Consider the following 19,005-nt stretch of genomic DNA (forward strand, 5'->3'; position numbering starts at 1 on the left):
GACTTGGGAGCTGTAGCCAAAATCAGGAAAGCCCAGAAGCTACAACCAGAGACAGAGTATGCTAAGGATTAAACCGGGATCAGTGTCCAAATACTAGAGCCAGAAGTCAAACCAGAGCCAAGAGCAAACACCAGAATCAGGCTATGCCAAAGGTCTTACCAGAATAAGATGTCAGAGCTGGAGCCAGGAGTCAAAGTAGAATGCTAGCAAAAAAGTGCATGGAGGGAGCAAGAACTGATGCCTGTGCTTGGACAAGGGTACTGCAGACTGGTCCTGGCTTTTAAGGGCTGTGGGAAGGGGAGCGCTGGGAGAAGGAGTGGAGGTTTGTTGCCTATGGCTTCATGGGACTGATGGATAGAGAATGATATTGGGGGGAGGGGAGATTGGAGGGGGTGGAAATTGGCTTGTAGGTAAAGTAAATTAATATTAAAACAGTGGTCTAAGGGAATGGCAAGGGTTAAAAGTCTGTTTGTGACAAAGCTTCCTTCAAGGCCCACTGTGTCTGAAGCCAACAGACATGCAGGCTGGGAAACTGAAGACATGTACCACACTGTTCCATAACATGAACAGTAGACCTGTGCGATTAGGAAACTATTCGATTTGGGTTCAGATTTGACTGATTCGGATGACAGCAATTTGATTTGGAGCCTCAATGCGGTCCACTTTACATGACAATAGGTAAAATAACTTAGTGACTGACTGAGCACAAGCAGTAGCAGCATTTCAGGTAGCCAAACTGTCAGAGAACCCTTCTTTCCTCTCAAGTGCGAGCTGCTTCTTCTTTAGCATGTCTGTTAAGGTGTGCGCTCACTCTGTGTGTGTGTGTGTGTGTGTGTGTGTGTGTACTTGTGTTCAGGTGTGCCCTTCTTGGTGCTGGGGCCTCTGCATAACACAGCAGTGTGGCCCAGTGAGGACACCTGACCTCCCCTACTGCCTCGGCCCAGTCCCCCACTGTAAACAATGGCAGGTCAAAATAACTTAGCTGGCTCAACATCAGTAGCATCAGCATCAAAGGTACCCATACAGAACTATCACAGACCCTTTCTTTTTATAAAGAAATTGACAACTCCTCTCAGCTGCCTCCTCACACCTGATCTAAGCTAGCTCCTTCATCCATGAGCCCCGCTTACCTGTGGCTGTGCTGGGGGTCGGTGGGAGTGTTCTGAGGCTGCTGGGGGGCTTTTGGGTGCGGGGGAATGACGGACCTTCACCCGTGTTTCTCGCACCACTCCCTAAGCCCAACTGCAGTTTTTTTTCCCCATTGGCAAACCGTCTCAAACTGGGCGCGTACGCAGTGGGCCCGCCGCTGATGTCACACTGCTCCTGGGTAAGGCAGGGTCCTACCCCACCAGAGAGGGACTGGTAGGTACACTCTCCCCCTCTTTACTCTCCCTGGGGGGCTGGGCCAAGTAGGATCTGGGGTGGGGCGAGACCCTGCTCAGCTCCTCTCAGCTGCCTCCCTGCAGCTGAACTAAGCTAGCCCATCCCTCCACGGGTCCCGCTTACCTCTAGCTCTGCCAGGGGTCAGCAGGTGTGTTCCATGGGTTCTGGGGGTCACGGGGGGGCTTTGGGGTGCAGGGGCATGATGGGCCTTCACCTGTGCACCTCGCACTGCTCCCTAAGCCTGACTCCACTCCCTAAGCCCGACTCATAAATATAAATTGAAATAAATTAATTGGATAGTATTAAGTAAAGAGATTCTAAGCTAAGCTAAACTAAAATAAGCTAAATCCTATCCAATCCTAGGAACAAAAAGGAGCGGGCAAGTTGCACTTGACTGACTATGAAGCAAGCCAGGCAACACAGTATCTTTCTGACACTGTTGCTCACTCAGAACCAGCTCACAAAAGGCACAGCAAGCCTGCAGACAGAGGCTTTTATGCTGTTTCTATGTCCCTCCCCCAAGACACTGTAATTGGAATGGCAGTCAGAGAAAAATCATGCTCACTGGCCACCTAGATATGTCAGTCCTTCCCTTCTGTCCCCCCTCCCCCACCCGCTCCCCCTCCATCTTCTAAGTTTCTGTTTCTCCATACAGACAGCCCTCTGAATCGCTGAATCTTTTCCAAATTGATTCAGAATCTCCTAATCCATTGAGAAAGCCAAAAGCATCTAGTGATTCGATTCAGACTTGCAGATTCAGCCTCCAAATCATCCGAATCATCTCTGAATCCGAATTGTGGTCTGAAGTTTTGCATAGCTCTAATGAACAGTGTACCCAGAGATAAGAGACTCTGCAGCATTGGCACCAGTTCACAGTGCCCAATTGCAGAGCTCTTGGGATTTCTGCCTTTGGTGGATAGAGTCCAATAAATGCCCACATTAAGATAGGTGTGCATATGATGGGTTTGTGAAGAAAAGAAATATGCTGACAAGACAGAAGAATGGACACTATAATAACCACAGGGAGACCAATCAATGATACCCAGAGATGAAGAGTAGGCTCCCTGAGAGGGGAACCTGAGGTTACCATGGACAGAAGGCACACCAGCAGCCTCTCTCACCCATCCCACTGAGGGATGATGGGGTGTGGCTCAGCCTTCAACCTCCAGGCTTCTGACATCTGCCATTCAAGAAAGAACCTCAGGGTGAAGCTTGCATACTGACCAGAAGTACCTTCCTGATGTGAGAGTCGTAGGCCTGGTAGATATAGAATCATGGGGGTTATTTTGTTTGCCTTGCCTGCATTATTCTTATCTGCTATCACAATGTATCAATAAAATTTGCCTATTATTGAATGGAGAGCTCATAGTTCTTCTGAGGGTTTGGGTCCACATGGAACAAGGTATCTGGGTCATAAATCCAGTGCCAGGAGGCTGCCCTGATTGCTAGCTTGCTGCAGGTGGTGCCTGTTCAGTGGAAGATTTGTTCTCATGCCTTGATGGAGACTGATTTGATATGGAGTGCTGACCTGGCCTCATTACAGTCAGGTGTCATCCATTTTGCATGTGTGTCTTTGATTATTCTTCCTGAGATGTAGCACCTTGCATTTGTCAGCACTGAATTTCACCCTGTTAATTCCAGCCCATCTTTCTAGTCTGTCAAGATCCTTCTAACTTGTACTCCTGAATTCCAAAGTGTTAGTCATCCTTCCCAGCTACATGTCATCTGTAAATTGGCCCAGGAAGCACTGTATTACAGCATTCAAATCATTAACAAATATGGTAACTCAGTGGTCCAAAGACAGACCTCTGTGGGACTCCACCTGAAAACTCCTGCCATATTGTAGATTGAGCCAGTTGTTGATCTACCTTATAGTAGTTTTGTCTAACTCACATTTCTCTAAGTTATTTAGGAGAAAGTAAAGTGGGATTCTATTAAAGACATATCCATAATATATCCATAGAATATCCCTCATCCACTGAAGTAGTTACCATATTTACTCAAAAACAACATAAGGTCCCCCCACCCCCAAACATCATGGATGGAAAAAAAACCCTCATCTTGTGATCACATACAAGGAAACCTCATTAAATACATTGTCTATCATTAAACTGATGTTCCTCATTTCTACGGGCTCAGGAACAGCAGGGTTTGAGAATAATGAAGGGGGAAAGTTTGATGGGAGCAGAGAGTAAGGGGGATACCTGAACCCCCAGATCTATTTTTTCCTGTTGTAGTGGTGGGAGGGGCACCAATTCAAGTCAAGCCTCCAATAATTAGATTCTTTACCTGGGAAATGATAACAAATATAAATTTTCTATATATAAATCTAATTATTGGGGTTTGTCTTGTATTCAATGTCATCTTATATTCAGGTTAATACAGTGTGTTGTTAAAGAAGGAGATCAAGTTTGTTTGAAGTGATTTGTTCTCATTAAATCCATGCTGGCTGCTCATGAAAAGCCCTTCCTCCTTCAGATGCTTGCAAATGACCTGCCTTAGGATATGCTCCAGTAACTGCCTGGGTATTTAGTGTAGGGTAACTGAACTGGTCGGTAGTTCCCTGGGTTCTTCTCTTTGCCTTTTTAAAGAGACACACTACATTGGCCCTTTTCCAGTTCTCTGGTATGTTGCTTATCTCCCACAACTTTGTAACTATTATTGTCAAGGACTTTGATATCTCTGCCAGTTTCTTTGGTACCCTGTGATGAAGTTCATCAGGTCCTGCTGATTTGAATTCATTTGCTCTCTCATTATGTCTTTTTTCCATCATCCCTCAGCTTGTCCTCTCCCTTAACCAAATAATCCTTATTAAGTATCTGGCTGTAGTTTAAGGTTTTGTGAAGACTGAAGCAAAGTAGCTGTTTAGCAGCTTTACTTTCTTTGCATCTTCTGTTAAAAGTTCATCCTTGTTAATTCCTTGGTCTTCCTTTTCTGGCAGAACTACTTCTTATTATCTTTAAGTTCCCTTGCCAGGTTCAATTCTTTCTTTTTTTTTTTTTTATCTTTGCCTTTCTGATTTTTTTCCCTGCAGGTTATTGCTATTTTCTGGTATTCTTTCTTGGTGATGTGCCCATTTTTTCCATTGCTTGAATGCTTTCCTTTTGCATTTGAGGCATCCTAGAATCTCCTTGTCACATTGGTCTCTTACCATTACTGCACTGCCATCATATTGGAAGAGTCTGTTGTTGGCCTCCAATGCTGTGCCCTTTAGAAATTTCCAGCCCTCCTGGATGCCTTTATCTTTCAGCCTGTCTTCCCATGTCACCAGGCCTATTATCTCCTTGAGTCAGTTGAAATTTGCCTTTTTGAAATCTAGTGTCTTGGTTCTGCTGACCTCATGCTTTCACCATCTTATTTTATCATTTTGGCTGCTTGCGGATGTTAAAAATATAAGCAAAAAACACATTTTACCAGAAGAAGCAGCACATTACTCCAACCTGTCTCTGCAGTTCCTGTATAGATCGGGAGCTTCAGTGGTGCTTTTTGGCGCTTTTATCTAAAGGTGATTCAATCAGTTATTATGTAAAAGTGCCAGAAAAGCCCACTAAAGTGTCGAATATATACAGATGTCAGGTGAACCAGATCAAATTAATGCACTGCCTCTTTTGGGCACGTCCTGGGCTCAGTGAGGGAACACACTGAGTTTAAAATAAAACATTTTGTTTTTGTTTTTTTTAATGTCTGCAAGCAGCCATCATGATTACTTCCTCCCAAGTTTTCCATCACCTTCACACCTGCCTTCAGTTCTCCCCTTTTGGTCAGAACAAGATCCAAAAGAGATGATCCTTTAGTTGTATCCTCAACCTTCTGGAACAGAAAGTTGTCTTCCACACAAGTTAGAAAATGACTTTACATTTTATGTTTGGCTGTATTGCTCTTCCAATAGATGTCCAGAAAATCGAAGTCTCTCATCAGCACTATCCAATAACTTTTGAATAATTTTGTCACCTCCTTAAAGAATGCCTCATCTGCCTTGTTTTCCCTGACTTTGTGGCCTATAAAAAATTCCTACCGTTATATTAATGGCATTTCTGTCACCTTTTATCTTCACTCAGGTGCATTCTAATCTGCTAAAGCAATAGGGACTTGCTTCCATACTTTTACTGAAGTACTCTGGTGCCAGCAAATTGGGGCAAGCTCCTTATACAGCTTCATAAGGATCTTCATGTGGATCTTATCCAAGCAAAATGATTTGATGTCACACCATAAAAATTCTGCTTAATGAATACCAGCAAATGGAAAAATTTGTCATAGTCATTTTTTCTGCCCAATCATCTGTGAACACTTCCTCTTTGTCTTCCTCATTCAGCATTCTTTTGGGTTTTCAGAAAATCCTTAAACTGCCTACCCCACTGCATACACAGTTGGCTGAAAGTCATCTCTAATGATTCTCTGATTTGGTCATACAAATGCACAGAACATTAACAGAGAATTTTCCTCCCAGATGTCTTAGTCTATATGAAGGTCAATAGAGAACTTCAGCATGAAAGAACATAAAAATAGGTTGGCTGCCTTTTGGGTTCTTTAATAGATTGAGTGACAAATATAGCTTTGTGTAGAATGGATATTGCAAGTTGACAAAATATTTAGATTATAAATTACATCAGTTTCATCACAAGGGAATTAAATGAGCTGTGATATCTTGACAAATACCTTAGAAGGCCATTTAGTATCTTGTTCACTGACATCTAGAAAATTCCTAGGGTTTATTTATTTTTTTTTGTCCATCTGTGTGCAAAATCATTTAGTATCATAAATCTGGAAGCAGCTAAAAAAAATACCAGCCTACATATAACGCCCTACTTATGCAAATAGTACATCTGGTGCTATTTGAAATAGTGCCAATGATTATTTTGAAGCAGATTTAGATATCCACAATGAACGTATGGTAGAATCAATCAGAACAACCTCCCATTATGTCTAAAATTTAATAAATTTGTAGTAGTACATTAGGCACACCTACCAACAAAGAAGATATTAAATTACACTTGGACAGATAGCTTTCTGAGTTGTCAGTATCAAAATGTCAACCTGATATAGGCTTTCACATTAGTAAGTGTCCAGATCAATATTGTTAATTTTCTCCCTCTGACTTTACTCCTCACTGTACACCTACAAGTTACAATAATGTTGTTTTTGATAGTATGTTATATGCTGAGTTGATATTTGTTGTGGGCAGAGGTAGGAAAGCATGGCAATTAAGCAGTTACAGTCTTCAGAAGATATGACATAGTACAGTCCTACGCTATAATGTGGGTACTGGATTGCATCCACCACTAACGGGTGTGAGACGTGCAAGTCGACAAAAGTGAGATATTAGTAGGTTGTGCATGGGTGGTTCAAGATTCCACAGTTGGAATAATAATGGGGAAGATGCTTCTTTTTTTTTTTTCTTTCCTTGGGTCTGATTTAGAATCATCTGCTGACAGCTTTATATTTAGGAATATAGTCTTATTGAATATATTGAATTACAATCCATAACCCCAAGGTAGCTTAGTTTTAGAGCATCTACAAACAATCATTCCTTCCTTTCCTAGTGAGACTAGTGAATGTACAGTTTATTGAATTTAACAAATTTAGAAGACATTTCTTTTTCACATCTCCAGAAAGCTAACACAAGCAACTGTTGGATACCAAGTGAGGTAATTACATTGGGATCTAATTCTGCAACTGTTATCCATGCTGGGATTCATCAACTGAGTAAGTTCTATTCCATGTGATGGAGATACCCCTCATAGAAGTAAGTGCTGATCATTATGAGTAGGGACTTAGATTTAGAGCTATGATTAGAGAATCCTACTACCAGAACCAGCTACTGGGTTATCTTTAACAGTATATTCTCAACCTTCAAAGGCTGTTTTCTCAGCTCTCTCATTTGTGCCATTTACATCACGGTGTTTTATGAATTAACTTACCATCTGACTTAGGTAATGTAACACATATTAAGAGGAAACACTTGCACCATGGCATGGCTGAATTACAAAGTATTTGTTTCTTTAATGGTCTTCTGAGAATCCTTCTTTTAAAAAAAAAATCAGCCCCTATTTCTGTAGACCTCAAAGCTATGTAACTTAAAAAAACAACCTTCCACTAGTCTACTAAGAACTTATTCAGAAAAGTGGACAAACTACAAGCATTAGGGCAAAATCAAACTAGACAGTTTGAGTTTTGAAACCAACCTGAAATTTCTCTGCACATTTAAAAGCCACAAAATCTCCTTTTGTGATATAATGGAGTTCAAAACTTCCCATAAGTTCTCAAAGAACCAAACAAATCAGTTGGCCACACATCTCAACTGATACCATCTCCAAAAGCTTCTGACTGTATAGTCCTGTAGAAATCTGGTTGGACAGATGTTTTCAAGGAAGCTAAGAGAGCACATCTGACAGGGCACATCTACATGTGTGCATTTCCTATACAGTAACTGAAATTACTGCATAGTACAGGCACCTGTCTACACATGCATGCCCATACTGCACAGTAAATATGGTGACTTATGTTGACTTGAGCATAAATTCGATACCTGCATCATGCAGGTATCAAATTTCCACCCGATTAATTGCTGCACAGTAACACGCGTGTAGGCACCTTACTGTGCAGTAACACTGTGTGTATCAACTGACAGGACTAAAGATAGTCTCAAGTCAGTCCACACACACAATGTTACTGCACAGAAAGGCATTTACATGTGCATTACTGTGCAGCAACTAATCAGGTGTAAATGTGGTAAGTTAGTCCCAAGTCAGTCCCCACACAGCGTTAATGTACTTTAATGCCTGCACGTGTAGACACCGGCCTATTCCCAGTATACTGTACAGTATATTTTAGCTGGCATAAATGCACATATAGACATGCCCACAGTGTCCTAAACTCCAGCTTCATTTCTCTAAAACTCCAAGAGCAAAATTAGTCAACAGTATTCTCCAACAATTAAATGAAAGGCAAAAACAAGACAGTACAAGAGCTGTTACAGCTGCTGTCAATACATTACCACCATTCTTTTATGGTCCTTGGTCAAAATGTGAGGGGAGAGCAACATAAAGGAGAAGATGATCTGTTTACCAGGGCACCCCCTGGAACAACAAGGTACAATGGCCATAAGTTACTGGAAAGAAGGTTTAGATTGGACATTAGAAAAAAGTGCTTCATGGTCAGGGTTGCCAGGAGCTGGAATGGGCTTCCAAGGGAGATGTTGCTCACCCCATCCTTGCGGGTCTTCAGGAGGAGACTGGACAGGCACATGGCTGGGCTCACATGGCCCCAGGTTTGGTGACCCTTTTTGTTGCCTGCCAGGGGCAGGGGGTCAGACTAGATGGCCCACTGAAGTCCCTTCTGACCCTAGAATCTATAAATCTATTTTACTGCACATTAAAGCATCATGTAAAACCATGCAATTATGCTAATACACAGTAAAATAGGCTACTGCACTTTAAGCATCACTTTAAAAACATACACTTTCAGTACTGCTCATTAGGGCAGCCTAATGCACGTTCATCTAGTACCCCACATTGGAGGCACTGAATTTAATGTGCATTAGGAAAAGTGCATTAATGCATGTGCAGATGAAGCCCCATTGAGTTAGAAATTTGCTTATACCTACAAGGTCTAGATAGAGTGCATCCAAGGTGGGGTACAAATCAATGATCCTGAGTCTTATCCTCTACCAAATAAACTAGCCAGGCTTATATTTATTATGTTTATTACTTGGTTGTGTGTGTGTGTGTGTGTGTGTGTGTGTGTGTGTGTGTGTATTTCATTTTTGTTCCTCCGCGGCTTAACATTTAATTACTGATAAGTTTATTATTTAAACAAGGTAATCTTACCAATACCAAAATAGTCGACTGTGAAAATCTGACTTTATACTCAGATTTTAAATTCATAGTGAGTGATGCAAACTGATTAGTATCTTGGTTTGTTTGTGGCTGCCTGTAGAGAGACATAATAGTTTTCAAAAGCCAGATGGTAATACATTTTGCATATATACTAGACAAAATTGTCTCCCTGTGGAAACATTTTCTGTGGTCTCTTGGTTAGACGCCATACCACTAATTCCAAAACCTTGATTTTTTTTCCCCCTTTACTTTCTTATTCTTTTAAGGTACATCATTCTCTTCCCAGGATTATTTCTGAAAGTGTGGCAGACCAAGTAAAGCTGTAGTAAAAATGTTCTCCTCAGGTAGGTATATGAAACTAGAAAATGCAATTGATTTATTTAGCCTGCCTCAAATACATGAAAAAGAAAGGTGAATACAAATCATATTCCTATTAAATGCCAATATAGGGATTTATTGTTACTTAACATCAGATAAGATAGGTAATTTGACTTAGTCAAGTTGCTTTTTTCATTTAGCTAAGACAGTTCTCAGGGTTGTACAATTATCATAGGTGTCAACTTCATTGCCCACTTCATTTATCAGATTTCTGAAACACCCCAGAAAAAGGTAGTTTATTCAGCCTATGCAATTCCTAGATTAGCAATTTTCAAGATGTGGATTTATCAGACTGATCCATAGGGAGTGTATTCTTGTCTAGCAAGCAGAGATGAATCAAACAAGTTCAGAAAGCATACGACTACCGTGGCACAAGCTAATTTCAAAGGACTACAGAATTTAGAGTGGGAATTTTGCTGCTATACAACTGGATACCATTGGCTTAGAAGTGGTATTTAAAGGTTTGCTTTTTGGGAACTGACTTATAAGTATACATATATGTATTAGAATGGTTCAGGATGGGCAGCAGCGGTTAATTGATTTTTTAAAAGGTTGGGTCTCACACAAAGAGTTTCACACAGCCTTTGAGGGAGACAGGCTGTCTAACACAACAAGGTCTACAAGGACACACAGCTTGGGAAAGAGGGGGGAATGTACCATACTGTTCCATAACATGAGATAAGGTGGCACCAGCTGACAAGGCCCCAGAGGAGCAGGGCTTGAGTCCTGGTTTTGGGGGAAAAGACCAAATTAGGAGAAGGACCAGAAAGACCAAATTATTATGTGGACATGTACTGAACACAGAGAGACCAACCAGCGATAGCCACAAATGAAGAGTAATCACGAGTCATCAGAAGAGGATAATACGGGAATCATCAGGAAGGGAGAATACAAAAGAAAGACTTTGGAGCAAGGAATGGTTCCTTCCCATCCCTCATCCCCAGTCCCTCCTTCTTCTCCCTGAGAAGAGTGCCCATCCCCGTCTCCCAGGAGGGATCCATGAGGCCACCATGGACAGAGGGCACACCACCAGCCCATCTCATCCACCCAAATGAGGTGGGGCCTCGGCATCCTACCTACAGACTTCTGACATACTGACATCTGACACCTAAGAGAGAGCTTTAGAGTGAAGACTGTGTCCTGGCCAGATGTACTTTGACTCTGATGATAGCCCTAGGGTTTGGTAGATATAGAATTGCTTGATTATTTGTATCGTTTCTTTTTTGTTATTACTGTGTATCAATAAATTTGCCTATTATTGACTGGAAACATTGTGGTTAGTCTGAAGGTGGGTCCCTGGAACAAGGCATCTGGGTCCTAAATCCAGAGCCAAAAGATGCCACCTGGTGCTACCAAAAATATTTTCCCATTCTCAGGTGTGTCATGCTCTAGGACCATTATTTCAGTTGCCATCATAAATTCTAGCTGTTTCAGGCTGTAATCTTCTCAGAAATACCTTTTGAAGTAGAATATTTCTGGGAAATTGAGCATGGAGGTAAACACACTTGTTGCAAGCATATATGTGATCAGTTTCAAGTTTCAAGTGTTTTCCAGCTGTTGCCTCTACTACAAAGATGCTAATAATATTTTGTCAAGTACATAATCTTCTCGAGTGTGTTCATTTGATATTTTTGTTAACCCAGCAGTAGAAACCTCCATGAAAGATACTAAGAACATGGCTACATGTCTACTGCATGGCACTCTTTAGGCTGCTTTGAAAGAACATGCCTTCCCATATGCTGACAGTCCTGCTTTGGCTCCCATACTACATGTACTAAATACAGAAAGGAAAAGTGAGGTTGCCTCAGGGTATTCCCTGCCCCTACTCTTGAAGCTCTCCCCTGGTGCTGTTAAGAATGACAGTTGCAGGCAGTTTGGTAGGGCATGCTCTTAATCAGCACCCTCAGGAGTGCCATTTTATTAAATAAAAAAAGGATTTGAAAATATGATCAGCAAATATTGTGTCCTTGCTATGTATTAATTAATTAATCTGTATCCAATCAGTGCAAACTGCACTACAGTGCCACACTACAACTGGTAGTCCATGGGAAATTTCACTTGACAAATGAACTTTATAAAGTCCATATAGGTATGGGCATATGGACATATCCTAAATAATCCATCCAGTGAAGTTAGAACAAAAATGGATATTGAGGATACATGCAAACATTCAGGAAGGTTAGGAGGAGGTTAGATTGTGTTAAAAATGGCCACTCAATCTAAGGTAAATCAGGATGGTAGAGGCTATTGGAGGGGAATGGGGGAGCTTGGGGAGCAAGCAGGGTCTGCAGGGGAGTTGGGGCAGGGCATGCGGAATCTTCAGTGGGTGGGATCAGTGGGTTAGTGAGAAGGGTTGGTGAGAACTGGCAGGGTTTGGTGTGATTGGGGGAAGGGGGATCCACAGGAGGTTTGAAGGGATTTTGGAGGGTAGTGGAATCTGCAGGGGGTTGGGTATAGAGGGGATTGGTGGGATCTGGGGTGCTAACAGGGCCCACATAGGGGCCTTGGGGGAGGAGGGAGCTCTCTTCTCTCAGACCAGGGGCTATTTTTACCTCCCGGTTCCTCCCTCCCCAGATGAACAACCTCCACAGAAAACCTACCCCCTGGCCCCACCCCAACTTACTTTAATAGGCTACCAGCACTGTTGAATTACCTCAGGATACATACAGACATTCAGGGAAATTAGAGGAAGGTTATGTCACATTAAAAATGCCCACCTGATCTAAGGTAATTTGGGATGGGTGGCTAGTGGGAAAACTTGGGGGAGATTCACAGAGAAAGGATGCTTTGATGAGGGAAATCAGGGGTCAAGCAGGGTCCATAGGGAGGATATGGGGATCAGGTGGGGCAAGCAGGGTCTATGTGGAGGTTGGGGGAACTGGGGCGGGTAGTGTCTGTGGAAGAGATCGAGGGTCTAGCACAGTTTGCTAGGAGAGCTTGGGTGATTGGGGAGGGAAGTGGAGCTGTAGGAGGGTTGGGAGGTAGTGGAAGGTTTGACAGGATTGGGGGAGACTAGTGGGGTCCTCAGGAGAGCTTGGGGGGATGGGGGAGTTCTTTCTCCCCAACCAGGGTCTCTTTTTAAATTCCCCAGACCTCCCCACCCCCAGATGAACAAGTCTCCCTAGGCAAACCAGTCCCCCTGCACCCCACCTGCCCCTCTCCCACTTACTTCCTCCACTCCTAGTACTAGGAAAGGCTTGTGGGATGAGCATTTGGTGGTCCTGGGAGTGGGGGGAGGGTCTGCCTGGTCTGTGGAGGGGGTTGTCCATCTGGGGGTAGGGTAAGGGACCCAGGGTGGGGATTAGTGCCAGTGCCAGAGGGGTGGGTAGGAAGAGATCAGTCCCAGGCCTGGGGATGCACTGGGAACTGTACAGAAGTTCAATCAGATCAGTCTTGCCATATCTGATTAGACTACCTCAGAGGCACAGTTAACTTGTGTTAGGTCAGCCATTTTTAGACTGATTTAACTTTCCTAAACTCCTGTAGAGTTTACACTTAGATCCACCTAACTAGGGATTTGAGTGTAAGGTCCACACCTAGGTAAACTAAATTAAACCAGGTGGCCATTTTTAACATAATCTAACCTCCCCCAAAGTCTGTATGTACCCTTAGAGAAAGGCTCTGGTACCAGGTTGATGTGAATTAGTTGCATGTTAAAGACACAACTGTGTTTGCCGAGGGCTAATAAAGACATGTGCTTGGACGGGTTATCACCACTGCACTGTATAAATGAGCACTAAAAAGGTACTGAACATAATGGTGAATCTTAATTATTCTGCTCTTTTTTCAACAAGATATTGATTTATTATTTACAGCTAATTGGAGACTTATTGGCTGTGGTTGAGCCATTGCTTTGCACAATTTTAATAGCAAGAGGGGGAAAAAGCAGTCTTAACTTATCAACCTCCAGATAAATGTTAACAGCTGCATTAATTGTGCTGTGCGGCACATCTAAATAAAATCCCTTCTAGCTTCCAGGCTTCACCACTTTTTCATTTGGTAAGTGTTCTAAAGAGGTGGTCTATTGATTACTTTATTTTACCTAACTATTTTGTCAGAATAGTCATTTACTCATCATTTTCTTTCATGAAAGTAGAGTGTATACTTGGAAACTGAGATTAAAAATCTTTCAAAACCAAACACACCATGTTACAGGTTGGTCTCTGCATCGTAAAGGGCTGAGACAATAATCCAAGCTTCTATGCCAAGAACAAGTTGTAAAATTAGCAGTTAAATTGATGGAGACTTTGTTTTCTTTTTTCTGTACCTGTAAACACGCTACAAACCCTACCTCTGTTCAAAGTTTAAGATCCATTTTTTCTCTGAGAGCTACTGCTGCTTGTAACATTACTTTTCCTCCTGTCTTATTTTCAACTTGTTTTAGAGAGTAAGTATGTGGTTTCTCTCCCTGTGTGAGGCAAAACACATGACTGCATCCCCACAAGCAGGAACATGTGCTTTGTGGCACCTCAAAAAGCTTCAAAATGAACACGGTGAATGTGAATTGATTTGCCATGCTGCATATTTGCAGTGCAGTGACAAAATTGGATACTGGGAAATTCCAGTATTTAAAAGTGTGGAAAAGAAAAGCAGAGCAGCGCGCATGGTTGCAGTGTGCGCTGCCCAAAACCAGAGTCTGGCCAGCAGCCACAGCCATGCTCCAGCTGTTGGCCAGGCTCTGCACACCTGGATCACCACCACTGAAGTTCTGGGAGGGCCCCAGGATGCACCCAGGCCCCCAGGTAAGGCTGCTAGACCTGCCCAGGTACTGGCCCCAGCCTCCTCTACTCCACCTGGTGCAATTTGCCATGCACCACAGTGTGCATGCTGGGGCATACCTCTGGGAATAACTAGCTGTGGCACAAATATGTGCTGCTGCAATTTGTTCCTGAGAAAGCACTTGGGGGGTCATGCCCCATGATGGTATACTTGGAGCTTTCTTTCGAATACTTTTAAAGATAAATTCATAACCAAGTCAGTCAGGTACAACTCCATTCTCTTCAATGGGATATTCCACTTGCAACAAGATTGAGTTTTGCCTTAACTTACATATTTCCCAAAAATGAAAGTTATTGATGATTAAACTATTGGATTCCCATAATCAGAACATATTACAGAAAGTCTGGGGAGTGGGAACTGATGGCTCTGCATCAAAGTGTTTTTTGTTTCTGTTTGTCTTCTCTAAAAGGCTAGATATAACATTTTCAATAGCCTACCTATAATTTTAAATTTGACCAACATTTGGAATCTTTCAGGATATGGATTGGCTGCAAGGAATTACAACAGGTGACTGTGATATAACCTCAGTGGATAGTTTACACCCATGGTTCTCAACATTTTTAGACTCAAGGCCCCTCTCAGAAAATGTCGGCTCTTAGTCTTCACTTGATTTTATGACCACAGAAAAGTAATAGAGCAATTCTTCTGTTGCAAAAAACTCAGAAAGACCACAGCATGTTAGAATGCTTTTAACACTATGAATTCCTATTTGAAATCTTGTTAATTATGTTTGTACCTAACAGTACTAACATTGTGTAGCACTCCACAACATCCATGAAAGTATCTCCAGGCACCCTGGTTAATAATCAGTTTCCACCCACTTCATAACTAATATTGTTTTAGTCTGTTCTCCCATATCACACATTAAATAAAATAGAGGATATAAATATACAATAAAAAATTAGTTAATATTACTTTGGAAATAGACATTTACTGTAGTTTAAGGCATGCACAGATGAATTAAACATATAGATTAGGGTAATGACAATGAACCTGTTTTTGCTTCTTTACAGATATGCTCTAATTCATCTACAAAATCTCTGGCCTGTGTTATAAAGTAGGTGATGTAAATTGTCAAGTTATATTATCCTTCTTCTCTTTCAATTCATCAGCTGGAAAACTACCATAAAGAAGAAATAGATTTTGGAAAATTATAAATCACTGGGTTTTTGTTTTCATCCTCAGGAGAAGGGTATGTTTACATTAATATTCTCCCTCTTTACTTCTGACTGGTGGAAAACCTAGAAATATGTAATGGAAAAATGTTGAAATAATCCTTAGCACTTGTGATCTCTCTCTAAATTTTCATATAATAGGTTACAGAAAAAATATTTCAGTATACAGCCTTACACAGAACTCAAATGGAAAATTAAAAAATGTAAAGCACTCTGCACTTAAGACTAGAGTCCTGAGCCAAGGTATCTTGAAGTTAATAGGATGACTCTTAATGGTGTCAGTGAACTTTAATTCAGGTATTTGTTCCAAAATGGAACAGTACCAAAATGGGGAGAGAGAAAAGTTTTATGTCTAACCTAACTGAAATAAGAAAATTCTAGTGAGACTCTTAACTCACAAATTCCCTATACCAAAGAGATGAGTCCATTAGACATAGAGGCTAAATGCATCAATTTAACTCACCTTTTGAGGTATTTTGCCTAACTATGCAAACCCTCTCCCCAAAACAAACAAACAAAAATACCACTTTATATACCTCCAGGACTTTTAGACAAACCTACCTAAGCATTGGTCCATCATAGATTTTGCACACTGGATTTCTTATCACAGTTTTGCATATATTTCCATATATGCTCAGTCATATGTATTTCACATCCATTTTGTTTGTTTAGTTGTGGCCCTAGGTATTAATGTTGAGAAATCATGTTGATAGAATATATATTTTTAAATCTGCAATATTCCTTTAGTCCATACTAAATTATTAAAAGGGGGGAGTGGGGAGGGAAGAAATCTAAATCTTGGAGAAGACTCTCGAGTAGGAAAACAATGAGAACTATATTGATTTCCTTTATGTCACAGTATCTTTAATTAACTGCCAAGATCAGAAATGGAAACCATACATTAGCACTGAGCAGATTAAAAAAAAAATTCCTTGCAGTGCTTCAGGAGAATTTACTTGCATAGTGAACAGAGGTTGATATGATGACTTGTTGATTTGGATGTCAGAATTTTTCTTTCAACTGATTATTCCATTTTCAGCAATGACAATAATTAATCAAAGGTAGGGGAGATGCAGTGGTTGAAAATAATGTAAGTTATCACCATGCAGATGGTTTACAATACTAGCCAAACTCAATCAGGTACTTCTTCCAGAAATAGCCATTTTAGCAGATGTTTCCAAAAAAAACAAACAAACCAGAATTTAACTGTTGAAAAGGATGACCAGAATGAACCAATTAGTGATGGTAAAATTTATATATTGAGGCATTATTTCTCTATATTAGTGAAGCTAGCTTGTGATGCTCTTATTTGATTTTAAAGAACACTAACAACCAAAATGGCAAAGGTGAGGTACAAATCCATTTTTCAGTCAGCAAATGAAGTAGATTAGAAGCCAATTTTGTCTTGATTATTGTAAAGATTTGGGGACTCTGTTTACAGACAGCTTCTGAATGCTGTTTGGTATGAGGACTCTTGTTAATTGAATGTGAAGTGTATTTCTGCTTTCTTTTGCTTCTACATTAACTTAAAACACAAAGGATATGGCTGGAACAAAGAGAAAATGGAAGGTCACTAAATGCTAATGATCATCCGTTCAAAAGGACAAAGAAACGGCAACTCTTCTCAAAGCTGGTTTGTCATTTACAACCTCTTTCCATGGCAGTGGATAGAATTTTAAGGCCTAAGATTCTTCTGGAAACAGAACAGCAATCAGGTATTAGTACTTTAATAGCACAGAGACTTCAAGTATTGTTACACTTCACATTTAGCTTGTGGAATAAACTTTGTACTTATTGCTTGTTTTAGCATGCCATTAATTGGTTGAATGTGTAACTGGACACAACTTAAGTTGTGTTTAAATAGTAGTAAAATGCCAGGGGGCCCTAATAAATGCAGGATGTGGAAGGCTGCAGCAGGAGGACCAGTACACTGTCAGTAAAATGAAGACCAGGTCACAGACCAGATCCATTCTCTTTATGGGCCAGATCCAGCCACAGGGCTGTGGGTTGCCAACCTCTGCTAAACCATTATATGATTATATTCATTATATGATTTCTATTCCATCTTGATTTATGCAATAACTTCAAAAAGGTGCAAAAGTCTCTGAAATACCCACCCAAAAATTCTTCTTTGGTGATGAAGCTCATTAACATGTAAATCTCCTTTATCCTAGCCTGGTGTGAAGCTTTCAAACCAGGTTTACATTCTCTTTAACTTCCCCTAGCTTTCTTTGCATAGGACCTTTCTGAATACTAATTAGTCTTTCTTTGCATTGACATAAACTGTTAACCCTACAGGTATTTATCAGAATCTTCTCTGTAGTCATCATTTGAAAAATACCATGAATTCTTACTTAAAATGTATCAATAATTATTGTCAATATCAAATAGGATTTCTCAGTGAATGGTATCCCAATCAACATACATGAATTATTCTTTGCTGATGTTGAAGTTATAGTAACATCTGTCACCTGTTTTAAAGGGTGATACATGTTTTTCATTTGTATGAAGCATTAAAGCAACAGCTACAGAATGAAATGAAAAGATGCGGGCTCAAGTTAATAGTAAACATACAAGTATATCCTGCACTCCAGATTATCAATTTATATCAAGTGATAAACTAAACATTTAATGTCACATATGACAAGTTCTCTCTCACTTTTTCTGACACTTGTATTTGGTACTTGATTTTTTTTCTTTTTTTTTTTTCCATTAGCAGTTCTAATAAAATAAAACATAAAATAATAATAATAGCTGGCCTTTTATTTAACCATTTAAATAATCAATTATACATAACCATAAGGCTCGCCATGCCCACCCTGGGGCTTCCCAATAGTCCTGTATGGCGCTCCCCCTCTTTGGGGCTCGCCGTGCCCACCTTGGGCTCCCTGATAGAATCGCCCCACTCTAGGGCTGGGGTCTACGTACCCTGCACACAACCCGGGGTCTGTGTCCCCCATCCGCAACCCACTGGTTGCGCTCCTCACAGGCAGCTGCGCCCGCACTGGCGCTGAGGTCCCCATACCACTGGGGTACCCATGAGAATAATGCACCCTCTTGGCACTAGACTGTGCCCTCCCTGGCGCTGGGTCCCCACCCCTCTGGGGTCCCTATGAGGTTCAGCCGCTCCTCTCTGAGCTTAACTGACCCCACAACTCTGCCCTGCAACTCTCAGGGCCTAGTGTGCCCTCACTGGTGCCAGGGGCCCCACTTTACCATGAGCCCCCCTCCAGCCCCTACAGCCTCACCCAAACCTCCGGTTGTAATACCAACACTAACCAAACAAAACACAAGCCTCCTGGCTGTAACTTAACTTAAGGCCACCTGGCTGCAACAACATAGCTCCTGCACCACAGAGCCACCATCCTTCAGCCTGCTTGAGCATTACTCATATCTTAGCCCCCATGAGCTCCTGCCTCTCTGGCTACTGGCAGGGGACCGCCCGCCCAGCCCCC

Source organism: Alligator sinensis, unplaced genomic scaffold, assembly GCF_000455745.1.
Source record: "Alligator sinensis unplaced genomic scaffold, ASM45574v1 scaffold751_1, whole genome shotgun sequence".
Classification (NCBI taxonomy): Eukaryota; Metazoa; Chordata; order Crocodylia; family Alligatoridae; genus Alligator; species Alligator sinensis.